General features: G+C 43.1%; 2 protein-coding genes across 3 annotated transcripts in view; one reads left to right on the top strand and one right to left on the bottom strand.

Annotated features, from left to right (window-relative positions):
* Positions 1-2,637, bottom strand: part of nyap2a (neuronal tyrosine-phosphorylated phosphoinositide-3-kinase adaptor 2a) — a 55,273-nt gene extending 52,636 nt beyond the window's left edge. For both annotated transcript variants that reach the window (XM_030743584.1, XM_030743583.1), the window contains exon 1: positions 2,174-2,637. The gene's annotated coding sequence lies outside the window, so the exon portion shown is untranslated. The remainder of the gene's footprint in view (positions 1-2,173) is intronic.
* Positions 2,638-4,358: 1,721 nt separating this feature from the next.
* Positions 4,359-21,149, top strand: part of LOC115790635 (sodium/potassium-transporting ATPase subunit beta-3-like) — a 31,885-nt gene continuing 15,094 nt past the window's right edge. Inside the window, exon 1 of the mRNA XM_030744493.1 lies at positions 4,359-4,407. The gene's annotated coding sequence lies outside the window, so the exon portion shown is untranslated. The remainder of the gene's footprint in view (positions 4,408-21,149) is intronic.

Raw genomic sequence — 21,149 nt, 5'->3', positions numbered from 1 at the left:
TATTATTTTACAAAATCTACTTTTAGCCTTAGCCAGCAGTTTCAGAGTTCCCTGAATGTTGCCTGCTCTGGCCCCTGGAAGACATTCAAAAATCCTCTGTGAAGTGATGCGAACAAACACAATAGTCTGAAAAAAAATAAACTGTTTTCTTTATTCTTTCGGAAGAATCTTAGTGAACATGCAGAGCAGCACCATCATTATCAGTGACTGATGAATATTTAAAGAGATTTAGCTTTAATTGTTCAGATCAGAAATATTAATGTTTTTTTCCCCTTTGATTAACTTTAACCACAGAGTTCACTGTTCACAAACATGTTCTCATTCTCTGTGTCATCGTCAAGTATCCCAGCATGCATTTTTTTTTCAACCAGCAATGATTCAAGAGTCAATCAAAGCTCACAAAGGTTTTACATCACTTCTGACATTTTGTATAATTTATTAAAATATTCACTCTCACATTTTCGGAACACGAGGATCGTGTGTCATAACTTGCCCATTGTCATCATGAAGGCTTCATGTTTGTTTTCCCTGACTTTTAAATAAAGTACTGCTTTGAATTCTCTCTATTGATCCCCTCCCCCACCTCTCCTTTTCTCAGCATCCATCTAAAAATGGAACAGGGAGTCAGCTGGCAGTAACCTAGCAACAGCAGCATCTCTCAAAGGAGCATGATGTAATGCTTCCTGTAAGCGGGTGAGAGAGGAGACACGAGGAGAGGATGAGGGGGAAACATTCAGATTTTCTGCTAAGGGTCTCCCCATTAGTATCTGGTAAAGGTGGAGCTCCTTCCCACTCTGAGGTGCAGCAGCGGCCCTGCAACCTCCATGTCCTGAGAGGTTTGCTGACCACTCATTCCTTTACACTCCAACCCACAGAATCATCAAAGAATCTTACCACACTTCACCCACCACACACTCATTTAGAGTCACAGATTAACATAATGAGCATGTCTGTGTGCGAGAAAACCCAGGAATACTAGATTCCTCATAGCAGGGGGTTTGAAACAGGAACCTTCCTGCTATCAGGCAACAGTGCTAAGTAATTTCTGCTGCAGCTTCAACAGGCCTGTAGATGGAGGTGCACCACTTCTGCTTATTTAGTTCAGTGTTTTTGGTTGATAACGTTCAGCACCTTCATCCCTCTACTGCTCCAACCCTCAGTGTCTGTGGGAATGCCACCCTGAAGATCAAGGTTATGCTAATCCTTCATTTCAGAGCCACTTCACCTAATTTATCTGATTCCCTGTCTAAAGTCTTGCTCCATCCTGAAGAGACAAGCAAGCCATCCATCCATCCATCGTCTTAACCCCTTAGCCTACTTTGGGTCATGGGTGTGGTGCCTATCCCAGTATTCAGGGTGATAGGTGGGGTACACCTGGACAGGTCAGCAGTCCATCACATGGCAGATGCAGTGATGCCTCCACAGCTCTGGTTAATTGAGAATCACAGATTAATGAGGAGCTCTCTGACTGTGGGAGGAAACAGGCAACATCTTTCTTTGAAATGAGACATTGCAGAGGACGGCTGTGATAGGACGACATCAGACCACATTTTTCCACGAGTCTGAAACTACCCTTCCTGAGAAATTTCATTGGCACAACACCCACAGGGAGTGGAGGAGGAGGAGGAGAGGAAACAAGGAGAGAAAGACACACAGATGTTATTTTTTCTCTTTCTCTTTTACTTAAACATGAACCTTCTTGGTTCTTATTCTCTGAATTTGAGAAAAAAAATCAACATTTCAGTTTGTGTCTGTGAAAATTTCAGATAAAACATTAACCTTAAAACACACACACACACACACACACACACACACACACACACACACACACACACACACACACACATGTTGACACAGAATCACTTCCTGTTTGAACTTTAATTTGGACCTTATCTTCTCAGGTGTATTCACCTTTGTTTTCCCATCATTTATTAATGTATGGCAGACAGCTCCTTCAAAATAAAAGCCCAGTCAAATAAAGAAGTTTTCCCTTACTCTAATCCCAACATGGCGGCCATATTGAAGCGAAATGTTGCCGTTTCACTGAAACACGAGCAGGCTGTGAAAGAGCTGGATATTTTGAACAGACTTTATTGACACTGTCAGCAAGGACAGCAGCAGCTTGAAGACAAACAGAAACACTGACACACTGAAGCTGAATGAGGAGCCTTACCTGAGGACCAGCAAGGACTCAGACTACCTCCATCTCTCCTATGCCTCCCTTTCTCCCTCCTGCCCTCCTTCGATTCTCCTTCCTTTCTTCCTTCAGTCCTCCTTACTTCCCCCCTTTGATCCTCCTTCCTTTACCCTTTCAGTCCTCCTTCTCTCCTTCCTTCCCTCCTTCAATCCTTCCTCTGCAGGAACAAAGATGGAATGATGAAGCTTCTGTTGTCCTCTCAGATTTCTGCAGCTCAGAGGAAATGACTGATTTTTTTTTTGTTTGCAGCGATGTTAATCCACATCCACATCCACCCTTCAACACCGCTTTCCTCCCTCTGTCCTTTCTTTCCTTCCTCTCTTCTTGTGTTCATATATCATCACAGCTGTAATAACCACTGCTCAAACACACACACACACACACACACACACAAAATCACACTCACACACCCTTCACCCGCACACACACATCCCTGACGATGGTCGCCACAAGAAACGAGAGGCTGAAACCACGGCAACCTGACAGCATCCTCACCCTGCTGGCTCCTCCCCCTGCTGCTGACAAGGAGGGAGGGTAGAAAGGAAGAGGAGGGTGAAGAAGGATCATGACAGAGAGAGCAGCATGTTCTTATGTGTATGTGTGAATGTGTGTGTATGAGGATATCACATGACGTGTGATTACAGTCGTGTGATGTCACAGCCTCCAGACTCTCACATTTACTGACTGAAGCAGGAAGTGTACACAACTTAGTACAAAATATAAAATAAAAGCCCAGATCACGAGGAAATAAAAATTCAGATCAGAAACAAATCAAAGTCAGGATCAGAAGAAAATAAAAGTTTGGATCACGAGGAAATCAAAGCCAGACTGAGACTTGGCCCCTGCTGGACATTAGGAAGAATGCAGGTTTAATGGACTTGGACTTTTTGACTGCTTGCTTCTACATAAACACAAAAACTCCAGAAAAACACACACACACACACACACACACACACACACACACACACACACACACACACACACACACACACACACACACACACACACACAGCAAGGACTCAGATCATGTATCATATACCACTCCCTCACTACCAGAACCAGAACCTTTTAAAGAACCTCTTCATTCTTTCTTCAGAACATTGGGTGAGTCTTCCTCTACAACAGAAATGTGACTTCAGTTGTGCAAATATCACCTGAGGAGGCAGAAGAGAGGAAACAACGAGAAAGAGTCAAAGAAATAAGGAGGTTCTGCTGCTGTTTATCATGAAATATTACAAAAGGACAGAAGAGGTAGACTAGATTCTCTCCTTATTTCTCTCTTATTCCTCCTTTTCAGGTGCCTTGCAGTCTCCTTTTGTGTTTCACATCATCTTGTTTTGGTCCAATTACTTGCCACTGCAGTGGTCATGTGACCTGCTAGTGCGATTATATAATTTCGGTTTGACGTGAATTTATTTCTGAGCACCTTTTTTTCCATTTTTTTTTCTTTCTTTCTTTCTTCTTTTTTTTTTTAATGAAATGGCTAATTAGCCATTATATTTTGCTATCTTATATTACATGATATTAGGGCTGTGGTGATATTGTTGATAATTATTCTGTGATCCAAGAGATAACTGATTATAATTCTTCTTAATTAGTGTCAGCCTTGCATTAGACTGGCGACCTGTTCAGAGTTCCCCGCTCACCGTGTGACCGCTGGGATATACTCCATTAAGGATGGATTTTTTCAGCACAGAGCATCATCGGCATCATCACTGAAGACCCTCACCCCCTATGCGCTGTGCTGCGCATGCGTCTCGTTCTGCAGCAGTCCTTGTGTGTGTGCGTGTGTGTTTGCGCGTGCGCGTGCGCAGCCAGGTCTCCGCTCACAGATCCGACAGATCGGTTTAACCCAGCTGTCGGTGTTTAGCGTTGATTAGCTCAGATCAGTTTAGTCCGGCATCGGCATGTCGTCCCGTCCGCAGGTCCAGACCCAGGAACCTAACCAAGATCAGACCCAGGAGTCGAAACCGGAGCAGAACCAGAACCAGGAGCAGAGGGAGGATAATGCGAAGGAAGAGGTGAAGGCGGACGAGAAAGAAGAGAAAAAGGAGAAGGAGGATAAACAGGAAGAAAAGAAGGAGGACAAGAAAGAGGCGAAAGAGGAGAAAAGGGAGCGAAAGAAGGACGAGAAGGAGGGTTCCTGGAAGGATTTCATCTACAACCCGCGGACCGGAGAATTTTTGGGCCGAACCGCCGGCAGCTGGGGTAAGAGAGGCGGCCCACAGAACCTGGTCTGCCTCATCAGAGAGGAGATCTCAGTCTGACCCGGTTTGACCCTGCTCAACTCGGTCCGGCACGGCTGTGAGCGCGCTGAGCTTCGGGAAGGCTGTCACGGTGCGCGCAGCTTCACAGCGGGCCGGGCCGGGCCGAGCCGAGCAGGGCGATATCTGAGTTCAGATGAATGATTTTTGGTAACAGATGTTAAGTTGTCAGCAGAGGTGCTTAGATCTGAAAATAAAGCAGAAATCACCTTCTGTGGAGTTCATGTTTAATTGTGTAAAATCATCTGCAGCGGTACTACAACATACTGCAGTATTTATGCTGCTGTACACTCCGTGTACTAATGCACACATTCAAACACTTAAGTCATTTAATGACCAGCATGTACATATTAACTTTAATCAATAACGAGATTGAGCTGAGTGAAGCTCGGCTGAGGTAAAATCTGCTTATTTATAAAAAAATAAGAAGCAGAATTAGGATTCTAACTCTAACTCATCAAATATTTTAATAGTCCAGTTTGTCCCATTCTCCTGACCACAGAAACAATGGAAATTATTTCTTACATTAAAAAAGATTTTAGTCTGAACCTTTTAAATAGAACCAACAGATTTACTGAAGGTTTATTAATAAAATAGTGATGACATCTGAACTGTCCCTGAGTGAATAAAACTGATATTTTATTTATATATTTTTACCACACTTTTTTTTTTTTTAACTAACCATAGCCAACAATACCAGAGAAATAACAGAACAGGACATTCATTCTCATTTCCAACTCCATGTCTTTATTTTGGACTTCCCAGAGGAGCTTGGCATGACTCTTGGTTCATATTAATCCTTTATCTGACACTGGGCCTTGGTTCAGCTCCTCAGTTCATCTTCTCTGAAAGAAGCCATTTTGGCTCCTCCACTTTAAGGCCACTTTCGAGCAGGATTTATCTGACAGGAACTGAGGAAAGGTGTAACTAGCTCATTTTAAATGGTTAAGTCTGTTTAACATCAATGGGAAGTGATGCACGATGTTCAGGCAGCTGTCTGAGCTGAGAACACACAGCCTGACAGATGGAGGCTGGAGGAACACTCATGGACACACAATGCAAAGAAAACCATCTGAGACATGGATCCAATTATGAGATAATGGAGTGAACTTGATGGTGGAGGAACTTACTGTTTCTTTGTTGGTTTACTTGAAGCAGATGATTCAGGCTGCTTTACTTACTGTAGATCCTCGATGAGTCACACACCCATATTGATTTTTTTTTTTTTTTTGGTTTGATCCTGGGAAGAGAGCAAATCCCTTGGTGTTTGTGTTGGGAAGGACATCCAGTGTAAATGTCTGCCAAATCAAATGCGGTTGCTGTGAATAAGGAAGCTTGTATTTAGGATTTTTTTTTTTCCCCCCCATGTAGATACTAATTTAATTCTTTGCTAACACAACTACAGTTTCTGAAAAAAATCTTTATCAAATTTACCTGGATAGTTAAAATTTTGATCAACTTGTCAGAAATTCCAATTTACTGGAGAAGCTCTATCAATATAACCAACAGAAGACAGTTTTGTGCTAAAGAGCTTCTATTCAAGCAAAACCACTCTGAGGTTCCTCAGGAGTCCATTCAAGGTTCTAGGACCATTAAAGTGCTTCATGTATCAAGAAACGTGGCCCAGAGATCCAGATCAGGGACTCCAATTCACTGAGGGGAAGCCTTGCAGACACCTAGCAGCTACACCTACCTGTGTCACCATCTACCTGCCAGCCAAGGAGGCCACGCCCCTAATAAGAGGTGCTACTACACTTTAAGTCCAATGGCTGGTTTGATGTCACATACTTGTCTATCTCTTTAAGATTCCGCGAGGGCTGCATTCAGTTTGACAAATGTAGACTGTTTATTTAAATGGAAAAGGTGTGTTGAACACTTTTACTGCTGCAGTGCATCTATGGCACTTAATCTAGGTGCTACTTCTTACTTGTTTCTAAAATTAGAAACATCCTTTCTCAGAGTGATGCTGACAAGCTAATTAATGCATTTATTACTTCTAGGGTGGACTACTGTAATTCATTATCAGGCTGTCCTAAAAGCTCCCTGAAAAGCCTTCAGCTGATCCAAAATGCTGCAGCTAGAGTACTGACAGGGACTAGAAAGAGAGAGAGATTTCTCCCATATTGGCTTCTCTTCATTGGCTCCCTGTTAAATCTAGAATAGAATTTAAAATCCTTCTCCTCACCTACAAGGTCTTGAATAATCAGGCCCCATCTTATCTCAAAGACCTTATAGTCCCATATCACCCCAACAGAGCACTTCTCTCTCAGACTGCTGGCTTACTTGTGGTTCCTAGAATACTTAAAAGTAGAATGGGAGTCAGAGCCTTCAGCTTTCAGGCCCCTCTTCTGTGGAACCAGCTCCCATAATGCACCGTTTCTTTTCTTTCAGTACAGTCACTGCTGATTGTGACTGTACTGAAAAGCATTTAAGACACACCCACCAAGAAATGAGAAAAATAAAACTGAAAGCCAAAGATGGAGAAGCTAACAACTTCTCAGTATATTTTGTGTAGATCACACTGAAGGGCAGTGGTGGTGCCCATGATCCTTGGTTTGAATCCAAACTGGGGCCTTCTCTGTGGAGTTTGCATGTTCTCCCTGTTTGTGTGGGCTCTCTCCAGGTTTTTCAATGTCCCACAACAGTCCAAATATGTTAGGTTAACTGGTGAATCTAAATTGGCTGTAGGTGTGAATGTGAGTATGAATGGTTGTCTTTGCTAGCCCATCATGAATCACTTATTACTACTATAACACTGAAGCTATGAAAGCATAGTTGACCCTTCTCAGAATCTTGTCAGGTTTTAAAGATTCATTGTTTAAAGCTGAGACAGTTTAATACCTTCTGAGCCTCTGTGGCCTGATGATGACTGCAGCGCCACTGAAATGTTTTGAGTTCTGATCAGTTTCTTACATTATGCATGTGCTAAATGGCTGGTTGAGATTACCATGGTCATACATAGTCACAAAAAGGTGTCAATGCAATTCTCGATCAAACTTTGACTCTAGATGACTTTCCAATGACTTTGCCAGTGCTGTGCAAAAGTCTTGAGCCACCCATCATTTATTTTGCTTTTAGCCAGTCATGCTTTCCTATAATTAGGGTCTTTACAATTACAGTACAGATGCCTTGAGGCAACAGTTTGTGATTTGTTGCTACATATATTTGAATTGATTTGAACTGTACTTATTTAAAGTGCTCTTGAGCAACAGTTCTCCAGCTTCCTGAATGTATTTCAAAGTGTTTATTTGGACATTGGCTGCTTTTTCACTCATTTCCAGTCCAGTCCTTGTACCTGACCATTTTGGGTGTACAGTGTGTGTTTTAAAAATTTGAGGAAATTGGACACACGGAGAACAGGAACAGCGTGAGACCTAAAAAATATATCTACAGCAGATGAACAGTATCTGAAAACTGAGTCCTTAAAAAAAGCAGGAACAAATCCAGCAAAGACCTGACACAGGGCCTAAGCGTTGCATCTGGACTTTCAGCTGATCCATCAGCTGTTCACTCAAGCCTCATCAGAAATGATCTCAGTGGAAGGACGGCTGTTAGGAAGCCATTCTTAAGATAAGATAAAAAAAAAAACTTTAATAATCCCACGACGGGGAAATTTGTGCATTACAGCAGCTCAATACAGAGAAAAAATGAAAAGGATGAGTAAGAACAAATAACTAAACTAAAAACTAAAATTCAATAGAATAAAATAAAATAGCAAAAAAACTATACACATATACATAAGCACTATATACAAATATATATCAGTGTCAATACCCACATTTACATATACACACATATACACACACGTCAAAACACTATATAAAGATATCAAAATATTATATACATTTGTAGCCGGTAAGGTACACAGCATACACAGTATGCATTATATGGGTGAGTGTAATAAATAAAATGTATCTGACTGTATGGATAAAGTGATGGCAGAGGAGGTAAAGTGTCCAAGTGACTCAAGACATTATGATGTGTTATACATCTAACTACTGTTGGGATGAATGACCTGCGAAAGCGCTCCTTCCTGCAGCGAGGATGTTTCAGTCTCTGACTGAAGGAGCTGCTCAGTTCACCCACGGTCTCATGAAGAGGGTGATGGGGGTTGTCCATGACGGATGTCAGCTTTGCTAGCATCCTCCTCTCACCCACCACCATCACAGACTCTAGAGGACATCCCAACACAGAGCTAGACCTCCGCACCAGTTTGTCAATCCTGCTCCTGTCCCTTTCGGTGCATCCACCCCCCCAGCAGGCCACTGCGTAGAAAAGGGCAGATGCTACCACTGAGTCATAAAAAGTCTTTAACAGAGTCCTGCAGACACCAAAGGACCTCAGTCTCCTCAGCAGGTGTAGTCGACTCTGGCCCTTCTTATACAGGACGTCTGTGTTTGTACTCCAGTCCAGCTTGTTATTGAGATGAACACCCAGGTACTTGTAGGAGACCACTGTTTCAATGTCCTTTCCCTGGATGTTCACCATTGCTGTAGGGGGTGGCTTCCTCCTGAAGTCTATGATCATCTCCTTCGTCTTGCTGGCGTTGATTTGGAGTGCGTTGTTCTCACACCAGCCGACAAAGTCACTGATGACCCCCCTGTATTCCTGGTCGTTCCCATCTGATACGCATCCGATGATGGCCGTATCATCTGAGAACTTCTGTAGGTGGCAATGGTCTGAATTGTACCTGAAATCTGAGGTGTACAGACTGAACAGGAAGGGTGAGAGGACAGTGCCCTGTGGGCCCCCGTGCTGCAGGATGGGAAGCAGAGAGGAAAGGCTGAAGTATGCCACATTACACAAGAACTGCACTGAGAATCAACAGGTCTGATGGAGTGATGCCCGTCAGTGTATATACAGAGGAGGTCAGGACAGAGGTACAGCAATGAGGTGTCTGCAGCCATCTGTAAAACATGGTGGAGGCTCTGCCATGGTTTGGGCTGCATTTCAGCTGGTAGAGTTGGACATCTTTTAAATTGATGGAATTCTGAATGCAGAAAAGTACCCTAAGATTTTGATCAGCTATGTAGTACCATCTGCAAAACATCTGATTAGCAGCAGCTTCATTTCTTAGCATGACAGTGGGTCTCATTTGCTAACAGTGCTAACACACAAATCTGCATAACTCAGGTTTCTTTGTCAGCCTGGCTACAGTGCTGAGTACAGTTGAGTATTCCTTTAACTAGTAATAACTTAATGGATTCTTCACAAATAAAATTTTAACCATAGAGAGAAATATTCATAAACATCTCAAAGACACATCCTCATGTTTGACTGTTTTAGTACTGCTGGTATTTGTTTAGGCTCTCTCCCCAATTGATCTCCTGGAGTTAACTTCAATAGTTATGTAACCAGGTGAAAAATGGGTACCTGTAAAATATGTTTTGTAAACCCGTTTTGCTTTTATTTCATGTACTGGTTGTAATTCTTGCTTTTGTCAGTAAGTGGTGCTATTGTAACAGAGGTCAAAATTTGGAAGTTGGAAAAAACCTCTTAGTTACGTACCCTGGCGTGGTAATGAGGAAAACAGAAGAGGAGGACATTTTTTTTTGGCGGTGTGAAGAAGACGTGGCCTTGAAACCAGATTGAAGACCTGGCGGTGGCGAAGTCCTAAACCTGATTGGACCTGGGTGGTGAGTCGTGTGGGGCATCTGTTTGAGATCGTGGAGGACGGTGCTGGAGAGTCTGTGCTGGTGTGGCTGTGAGGGATTTCAGCCGAGGTGATCGTCAGAGCAGAGCGCGTTCCAGGCGGGAGAGAGCATTGCCCAGCAGCGGTCTTGGAGCAGCCCAGGAGCTTCCGGTGGACTCAGGAATTAAACCAATTTATCCTTTCCTGAACAAATTTCTATTGACTCTTAAGTGAACTGAGTAATACCAGAACATGTCTGACCATGACGAAAATGTTGAGATGGATGAGCAACAGTTAGCATTGAATAATAATGAACAGGAACAGGGTGATGGACAGGATAATGAACTAAATGATGACATTGAACAAGCTGGGGTGTTACAACAACTAAGTGAGTTAGCTAGAAAACAAGAAGTCATGGCCGTCATATCATCACTAAATACTGAGCCAACCAGATCTTATGTCTATGTACCGAGAGAAAGGCACATTTCACCATTTAGTGGTGACATTGACAAAGATGGGAGGAGTGTGGATGAGTTTATTGAGGAAGTAGAAAGGGTCATTTCTGCTAGAAACTGGTCTGCCCCTGAACAGTTCGATTTTGTGCTGTCACTATTAAGAGGCTCAGCTCTGGATGAGGTGCGCTTACGCAAAGCCGACAGTGATGTTGTGAAAGACCTGTTTGTTTACCTGAAAGAAGCTTTTGGAGATAAACGTAGTGTTTCCCAACTTTTACAAAACTTTTACAACTGTAAACAAAAAGAGGGGGAAGACATACGTGAATTTTCACATTCATTATCTCAGGCCTTTAGTTTTGTACGGAAACAGCATCCTAATTCCGTGGGTAATGAGACAACAGTGTTGAGAGATCAGTTCATTGAGGGCGTCAGAGACCTGTCATTAAGACGAGAACTGCGAAAGTATGTAAGAGGAAAACCTGCATCATCTTTTATAGAGGTGCGTGAGGAAGCTTACTTGTGGTCCTTAGAAGACCAAGTCCCTGGCACAAAAGTGTTTAGGAGTAAAGGGAAGACGTGCAGTAATGTTACAGCCGAAGCACAGTGCTGTGCAGTTAAAGAGACAGGAAATCAAAGGTATCTAGAGAATGTGTTGGAAACTCCCAAAGAACAAGACCAAGTCACTAATGGGACTAGACTAGATGACGACGTTCTAAAAGTGCTTGCTGAGCAAGGAAAAGTGATAACTGAACTCAGTAAAGCTGTGAAAGAGTTGACTACTCAGAGCAAAAACCCTAGTAGCCAGACACCAAATAAGACCAGAACTGGTCCAAGATTTACCCCAGACGGTAAGCCGATATGCTTTAAATGCCAAACTGCTGGTCATGTTGCCAAACAATGACCCCAGAAAAAACACAAAAATTCTGATGATTCCTCTGTTTCCAGTCAGTTGGGAAACGAGAAACCCTGGTTGCAGTGAGTCGGGTAATGCAGGGTCATGTCATAGACTCACCTGAACTGGAGATCACACGTGAACAAATCCTTGAGCGTGCTATTGGAAAATGTCCAGTGGTCGATCTAAAACTTAATGGCAGATCAGCTCATTGTTTACTGGACACTGGCAGCCAAGTCAGTACAATAACAGATGAGTTTTTCAGAAAATATATTGGTGATGAGAGCATGCTAGCTACTAATAGTTGGCTCAAAATAACTGCTGCGAATGGACTTGACATCCCTTACCAGGGATATATTGAACTGGAAGTTGAGACGATGAGTTTAAAGATCCCAAACTGTGGTTTCTTGGTTCTGAAACCTTCAGTGAATCCGATTGTTTCTGAAGAATGCATAATTGGTATGAATGTCATTCACAGATGCAGACAACTGGTGACAGCAGAGTTTGACAACACTTTGGGTGGATCCTTAGACTCTGGGTGGAGGACAGCTTTCCAACAGATACAGGTCTGTTGTATTGAGAGAAAAGCGACAGCTCGGGTTGCAGGCAGAAACAAAGTACGTATCCCTGCATCCTCTGTGTCCACTGTATTTGTAAAAGGTCACACTAAAACCTCAGATACAGCCTCTCAGTTGATCATTGAACCAGTGACCACTCCACTACCACCCGGTTTAGCAGTTATTCCAACACTTGTCATGAGCACCAGCCATATTCTTCCTCTCCAGGTTGTTAATTTCTCCGCTGAGGACGTGTGGTTGGGCCCCAGAACACGGCTAGGCGTGATCTCAGAGGTTGATCCTGTTGAGAGTGAGCAGACATGCCAAGTTAAGTTTCAGCGCATCTCTGCTGATGTTGAACAGGTTTCAGTTGATTCCCACACAGAACAAACTGACAGTAAGATGCAAACCATTTTGGAAAAACTTGACATAGGAGGCACTGAGGAAGAGCGTGTCGCTCTCTGTGCATTGCTTTCCCGTTACCTTGATGTTTTTGCAGATGATGATGAAAATCTGGGACACACAGATAAGGTGAAACATGAGATCAAGCTGGTTGATGACGTACCTGTCACCCAACCATATCGACGTATACCTCCTAACCAACCAGGAAGTACAAGAACATATCTCTAAACTTTTGAAAAAGGAATCATACAGGAAAGTGAAAGCGCTTATGCCTCGCCAGTTGTGGTAGTCCGCAAAAGTGACGGCAGTATACGCTTGTGTGTCGACTATCGAAAACTGAATCTCAAAACCAAGAAAGACGCATTCCCATTGCCTCGATCGATGAGAGTTTTGACGCCTTAAAAGGTGCCAAATACTTCTCCACAGTTGACCTTGCCAGTGGGTATCACCAAGTGGCGATGGATGATCGAGACAGACATAAGACTGCTTTCACCACGCCTTTTGGGCTGTTTGAGTATGTGCGCATGCCCATGGGGGTCTGTAATGGGCCTGCGACATTTCAAAGGTTGATGCAAGCGACTATGAGCGATTTGATATTTGACATCATGTTAGTCTATCTCGATGACATTTTGGTGTACTCGCCAAGCTTTGAGTCCCATTTGGAACGGCTGGACATAGTTCTTAGACGTTTGAGAGACACAGGATTGAAGGTGAAGTGGAAAAAATGTCACTTTTTGCAGGAGGAAGTAAAATTCCTTGGACACCAGATTTCTGCCGAGGGTATTGCAACTGATCCCTCCAAGGTAGCAGCAGTCAAGGAGTGGCCGGTGCCTGGCACCGTTAAGGAGCTCCAATCATTCCTAGGCCTATGTAGCTACTACAGAAGGTATGTTGAGGGCTTTTCAAAGATCGCAGCCCCACTGCATGACCTTGTGAATCAATGTCGAGGAGCTGCCAGTACAGCCAAAGCTAGTCAAAAACTAAATGCATTGTGGGATACCAACAGTCAGATCGCATTTGATACATTGAAAGAAAAGCTTGTGACTGCACCTGTTCTCGGTTATGCAGATTTCACTTGTCCCTTCATTTTGGAGACTGACGCTAGTGGTCAGGGTTTAGGAGCTGTCTTGTGTCAGCAGCAAGGTGACAAAAAACGGGTCATTGCATATGCAAGTAGACGGCTAAGAAATGCAGAGCGAAATGATAAAAACTACAGCAGTATGAAACTTGAGCTGCTTGCACTTAAATGGGCAATAGTGGAAAAGTTTCGGGGTTACTTGCTGGGCTCTAAATTCACTGTTATATCAGACAATAATCCCTTGTGTCATCTAAAAAGTGCAAAACTTGGAGCTATTGAGCAGAGATGGGTAGCGCAGTTAGCTGCTTTCGACTTTGACGTGCAGTACCGGCCAGGTCGGTGCAACCCAGCAGCTGATGCACTGTCACGACACCCATTAGCAGGGGAGCCAGAACCAACTGAATGAGGAATTTGATTTTATTGCAATTTGCAATGTGATTTGTAAAGGCACTGCTCTTGAGCCAGAACTTGTTACAGCTGGGCTCAAATGCTGTCAGCTGAACCAGATCAGGGCTGTGGAAAATGGAAAGTGTGAGTCACATGCTAAAGAGGCTACACCAACTCTTCCAGGCTATTCCAAGGAAGAGCTGCAAACATTTCAATGTCAAGACCCAGTGATTAGTGTTCTAAAACAGTTTTTGGATCGAGACAGCCCACCAAGTTCACAAGAAAGGAAGAACCTTTCTGTCGCAGTCAAGTCATTGTTGAAACAATGGAAACACATTAAGATGCGTGATGGATTGGTGTATCGAGTGGTGAATGATGATCATTTTGGGGAGTGCTTTCAGTTGCTTGTTCCAGGTTGTTTACAAACTGCTGTTATGAAGAGTGTCCATGACTCTATGGGACATCAGGGGATAGAGAGCATTTTGGGTAGGGATGCACAAAGACGTTGAACACTGGGTCAAAAATTGTCAGCGTTGTGTTCTCACAAAAATGCCCAATCCAAAGATTCACCCTCCAATGAAATCATTTTTGGCAACACGACCTTTAGAAGTTGTGGCAGTAGATTTTACTCTCCTTGAACCAGCTTCAGACGGTCGTGAGAACGTTTTAGTCATCACTGATGTGTTTACCAAGTTTACTCAGGCGTTTCCCACACGTGACCAAAAAGCAGAGACCACAGCCAAAGTCCTCTTAAAGGAGTGGTTTATGAAGTACGGTGTACCTGAACGTCTCCATTCAGATCAGGGCCGTAACTTTGAATCAGAAGTTATCGCTGAGCTTTGTAAAATGTATGGTGTGAAAAAAACACGTACAACGCCCCATCATCCGACAGGAAATGCACAGTGTGAGCGTTTTAACCGCACGCTGCATGAACTGTTGCGCACACTTCCACCTGACAAAAAGAAACGTTGGCCTGAACATTTACCTGAGCTGATTTATGCGTATAATGTTACTCCACACGCGACTACAGGATATTCCCCTTATTTCTTGCTCTATGGGGTAGATCCACATCTTCCTGTTGATGCATTGCTCGCAAATGGCAGTCACAAGGATAAAAATCTGGATTGGCTTGCTGTGCACCAGCAAAGACTCCAAGAGGCACATGCAAAAGCAAAAGAATATGCAGAGCAGAAAGCAGCAAAACGCATTGCTCAGCATGATCACAGAGTATACTGTCCTTCAGTTGAAGTTGGAGAGATGTTTACCTGAGACACAGACCAGCTGGTCGTAACAAAATTCAGGATGCATGGAGTCCAGTTGTTTACCAACTTATAGACATAGTAGGTACGACTTGCACAGTACAACCCGTAGAGGGAGGATCTATTAAGAGAGTAAATAGGGCTGACCTTAGGTCATGTGTTAATCCTCCAGATTTGACGCAGAAACACATTGAAAAGACTGTGACCAACCAGACGGAGACTGCAGAACCAACCACTGACTGTGATGAGTATGAGGGGGATATAATCATTGAAGAGGTTTCTTTTAACCTGACCCCGTGTGCAGATGTAGAACTCTGTTCTGTTGGTGAGAGTGTTCAGAAGAAAGCGGACTCTCAGCTGATTTCAGAAGGTGAACCTCCCGTGATTGAACAGGTAGAGACTGACCATGTTGACACTGAACTATGCACTACTGACCAACTGTGTGAGGTACGAGTGTCTCCTCCTTGTGTTAGACAGGCTCCCATACCTGCTCCCCAGGAGTAAAAGGGTGAATGCAGGGAAACACACAAATCCACATCACGAACCCAGGTCAGTGTTGGAACCAGAACTAAGCTCATCAATGGTTTCACAGATTATTGCCAGCTTAGGTTCTGTGTTTTTCAGAGAAGCTTTAAAAGAAGTGAAAAGCAGTTACTTCGTCACCGAGGACGTTGACGGTTAAGCAGGGGAGAATGTAACCAGGTGAAAAATGGGTACCTGTAAAATATGTTTTGTAAACCCCGTTTTGCTTTTATTTCATACTGGTTGTAATTCTTGCTTTTGTCAGTAAGTGGTGCTATTGTAACAGAGGTCAAAAAGTACGGGAAGTTGGAAAAAACCTCTTAGTTACGTACCCTGGCGTGGTAACACAGAAGAGGAGGACATTTTGTTTGAGCCAAGACTGGTTGAAGGAAGACGACTTTATGGCCACTTGAGTGAAGATTCCAGATCTTTGAAGTGCCACCACCGTTTGTTAGTACTGTTTTTTTGTGTTTTAGCTGCGTTGCAACACTCTGTTGAGTGCCAACAGTGCGATTTATGCACCATTTTGTTGAAGCAGTTACTCCTCGGAGCTTTATACTAGTATTATACGACCATTCACAGTATAGGAGACTATTTTTGCTCCATTGCTTCAACTGTTTTCTTTTATTTTTCACTCCAGAGAAATCATCCTTTTTAAGAATAAAGAACCCCTTTTATTTGAAGTTCTGTGTGCTCCATTAATCCCGGCTTCAGTTACTTCCTTCAAACCATCAATGTGTTTATTAGATCCCATTCCTATTAGACTGCTCAAATATGTCCTTCCATTTATTGATGCTTCAATCTTAAATATGATCAATCTATCTTATTAGTTGGCTATGTAGCACAGGCTTTTAAGGTGGCCATAATTAAACCATTACTTTAAAAGCCATCACTTGACCCAACTGTCTTAGCTAATTATAAGCCAATCTCCAACCTTGCTTTTCTCTCAAATTATTGAAAGAGTAGTTGTAAAACAGATAACCGATCATCTGCAGAGGAACGATTTATTTGAAGAGTTTCAGTCAGGTTTCAGAATTCATCACAGTACAGAAACAGCATTAGTGAAGGTTACAAATGATCTTCTTACAGCCTCTGACAGTGGACTCTCTGTTCTTGTCCTGTTGGACCTCAGTGCAGCTTTGATACTGGTGACCATAACATTTTATTACAGAGATTAGAGCATGCCATAGGTATTAAAGGTACTGCTCTGCAATGGTTTGAATCATTTTTATCTAATCAGCTCCAATTTGTTCATGTAAATGGGGAGTCTTCTTCACACACTAAGGTTAATTATGGAGTTCCACAGGATTCTGTGCTAGGACCATTTTTTTTTACATTATACATGCTTCCCTTAGGCAGTATTATAAGAAAGCATTGCATACATTTTCATTATTATGCAGATGATACCCAGCTTTATGTGTCCATGAAGCCAGATGACACACGTCAATTAGTTAAACTGCAGGAATGTCTTAAAGACATAAAGGCCTGGATGACCTCTTATTTCCTGCTTCTAATTTCAGATAAAACTGAAGTTCTTGCGCTCGGCCCAAAAAATCTTAGAAACATGGTGTCTAACCAGATACTTACTCTGGATGGCATTACCTTGGTCTTCAGTAACACTGAGAAATCTCATTTTTGACCAGGATATGTCCTTCAATGCTCATATTAAACAAATATGTGGAACTGCTTTTTTTTTGTGTGTGTGCAATATTTCTAAAATTAGAAACATCTTGTCTCAGAGTGATACTGAAATAATTCATGCATTTGCTACTTCTAGGCTGTACTATTGTAATTCATTACAATCAGGCTGTCCTAAAAGCTCCCCGAAAAGCCTTCACTTGATCCAAGATGCTGCAGCTATAGTACTGACAGGGACTAGAAAGAGAGAGCAGATTTCTCCCATATTGGGCTCTCTTCATTGGCTCCCTGTTCAATCTATAATTGAATTAAAGTCCTTCTTCTCACATAAAAGGTATTGAATAATCAGGCCCCATCTTATCTTAAAGACCTTATAGTCCCATATCACCCAATAGAGCACTTCACTCTCAGACTGCTGGCTTATTTATGGTTCCTAGGATACTTAAGAGTAGAATGGGAGGCAGAGCCTTCAGTTCCCAGTTTAGATTCAGGAGACAGGCACCATTTTTAAGATTAGGCTTAAAACTTTCCTTTTTGACCAAGGTATAGTTGGGGCTGGACCAGGTGACCCTGAACCCTCCCTTAGTTATGCTGCTATAGGCCTAGGCTTCTGGGGGGGTTCCCATGATAAACTGTTTCTTTCCATTCACCACTTTTTATTTTGTTTATACCCCACTCTGCATTTAATCATTAGTTATATTAATCTGTCTCTATTCCACAGTGGTCTTTTGTCCTGTCTCTCTCCCCTCATCCCCAACCTGTCTCAGCAGACGACTGCCCCTCCCTAAGCCTGGTTCTGCCAGTCTAACCCAGTGTTCCTTTAATATACTGCTCAAAAAATTTAAAGGAACACTTTAAAAACACATCAGATCTCAATAGAGAAAAAAAATCATGCTGGATAGCTATACTGATATAGACTGGGTAATGTGTTTGGAATGAAAGGATGCCACATCATTTGAAGGAAATGAAAATTATCAACGTTGATTGGTCCTAATGAGACAATTGATGGTGTCCAGGGGGATCTCCTCGCAGATCTGGGACAGGTCGTCAGAGCTACTGGACAGTCTGAGGTGGTGTCAAATGGACTAAAACGTGATGTCCCAGAGGTGTTCTGTTGGATTTAGGTCAGACGATCATGGGAGCCAGTCAGTGGTATCAGCTCCTTCATCCTCCAGGAATGGCCTGCATGCTCGCGCATCAGGCTGGCATTGACGCACCACCAAACTGGTCTTACTGAATGATGTTACAGGCAGCATCCATAGCTTCTTCGGACCCTTGTACGTCTTTCATGTGCTCAGGGTGAACCTGCCCTCAGTGGTGGACCTGCCAAATCTGGCATTCTATGCCAAATGCCAGTCAGGCTCTCAGGTGATGGGCAGTGAGCACAGGGCCCAGTAGAGGACTTTGGGCCCTCAGGCCACCCTCATGAAGTCTGTTTCTGATTGTTTGGTCAGAGACATTCACACCAGTGGCTGCTGGAGGTCATTTTCTAGCTCTGTCAGTGCTCAGTCTGTTCTTCCTTGCGCAAAGGAGCAGAGACTGGTTCTGCTGATGGGTTAAGGACATTCTACAGCCCTGTCCAGCTCTCCTAGAGTAACTGCCTATCTAATATAGCAATAAATAAATACATATAACACTTGTCTGTGTAGATTCGCCGTCATCCAGGTCATACAGTAGTAGTCTCTGGAGCTTGAAAAAAGGTGACTGGACTTCATGTGACCTACTGAGGTCACATGAAACAATAGAGCGAAGTCCTATATTGTTTAATCTGAAATCACTGATTGAAATAACCCACGCCTCCTTTCACACCTTGGCACATGTGATTATGCACATGAACAATAGAGGGTCATGACCACTTTCAGGGGACTACACCCACAGGGGTTTAAATACCAGGGTCTCTCCACCATTTGGTTTTGAGAACGGAAGAAGCCTTACGGATGAGAGGTGAAAAGTCTTTAAGAAATAAAAGAAGTCTAGTTGCCTTTTTTTCAAGCTCCAGAGACACATAATACTTGTTTAACTGACATCCTCAATTCTCTTACCCCAGTGAAAACAGTCTGTTTCCTTTACCCATCCTTCCCCCTGGTTTCCCCTGAACTCTGGTCCATGAAAGCCAAAGGGCAACAACTGGAGCGTCAGTATAAAAAAATCTGGTCTCACTATCCACAGAGACATGTATTTATCTCATGTATAACTATGTAAGGACTCAATCACTCAACCTAAATCTGTCTACTATTCTGGCCTTATTTCCTCAAATGAAGGCAACACTAAGACTCTGTTTTCACTGTTAAATAGTATTCTTCAACCCCCTGACCCTTCCCCCCCACACTTTTATTCTACTGCAACTTGCAACTCCCTTATGCTATTTTTCAGTGAAAAAATTAACAAAATCCACCAGCACCTCTGCTGAGTTTCTCTGCCCTTCCCCCCTTCTAAATGCCCCCCGTCAGTCATTTTCCAGTTTTCAACTACCAACTTCCTCTGAAATCACTGTCCTCATCTGTAAATCCAAGCCCTCCACATGTCTCCTTGTTCCTCTTCCTACAGCTCTTCAATCCTGCCTCTCCTCTCTCCTCCCCTTCAGATCTGCCATTATTCACTCTTCTCTTACAACTAGAATTGTTCCCACTCTCTTCAAAACTGCAGCTGTTACTCCGATTCTGAAGAAGCCTGGTTTGGATCCAAATAATTACAATAATCTTTGCCCCATTTCTACCCTAACCTTCATTTCCAATATATTTGAAAAAAACTGTTGCTATTCAACTTCACTCCCATTTAACCTGAAACAGTCTGTATGAACAAGTCCAGTCTCGTTTCCGCCCCCCACCATAGCACAGAAACTGCTCTACTCAAAATCACTAGTGATCTTCTTACGGCAGCTGATTCTGGACTACTCTCCCTACTCATCCTCCTTGATCTGAGTTCGGCCCTTTGACACCATTTCCCACAAACATCCTCCTCTACAGATCATCTTCTACTGCCATCACCAACACCCCCCCTAGACTGGTTTCAATCTTATCTCAGAGGCCGCACTCAGTTCATCCAACTTAAGTCTTTAAAATCCCACCCCTCCCCTGTTACCACAGGTGTACCTCAGGGTTCTTTCCTGGGTCCCTTCCTCTTTATTACGTATCTCCTTCCCTTTGCCAATATCTTTTGCAAATTAAGTATCCACCAAACCTAACTTGTCATTCCCACCCTCCTCCTTCACCACCTGCTTATTTGAAATCAAATCTTGGTTTACTTGAAACTTTCTTAAATTAAACTGTGATAAAACTGAGTTCCTCCTCGTCGGAACATAATCCATTCTATCCAAAGTCTACAGTTTCTCCCTCTCAACTGACAGCTCCTCAGTTTCCCCCTCCCCTCAGGTAAGAGTCTGGGTGTCATCCTCGACAGCACTTTCTTTACCCTCCCATATAAATAATATTACCTGGACTGCATACTTTTAACTCCAAAACATTACGCCCCTCTCTCTCCCCACATACTACCTCCATCCTTGTTCATAGTCTTGTTACCTCCCATATTGATTATTGTAATTCCCTTCTATTTGGCATCCCTCTCAAATCCCTCTATAAGCTTCAATGGTTCAAAATCCAGCCGCTCGTATTATCACCAAACCCCTCCTTTCACCATATCACCCAGTTCTACAGCAACTGCACTGGCTCCCAGTTCAATTCCGAATTCAGTTTAAAATTCTTCTGAATATATTCGAAACCATCCACAATCTGGCCCCTCCTCCCACTTCCTTCATCTTCTTCTTCCATCTGCCTTACTGCCCCCCCAACCCACCCACCACCACCTGCCTCAGGGGGGTTACCTTGAAAAAGCTCTGTAACCCTAACCCATGGGGAACAGAGCTTTTT

This window comes from Archocentrus centrarchus, chromosome 13, assembly GCF_007364275.1.
Source record: "Archocentrus centrarchus isolate MPI-CPG fArcCen1 chromosome 13, fArcCen1, whole genome shotgun sequence".
Taxonomy (NCBI): domain Eukaryota; kingdom Metazoa; phylum Chordata; class Actinopteri; order Cichliformes; family Cichlidae; genus Archocentrus; species Archocentrus centrarchus.
The sequence above is the reverse complement of the archived record's forward strand: the minus strand, read 5'-3'. Positions and strand labels throughout refer to the sequence as shown.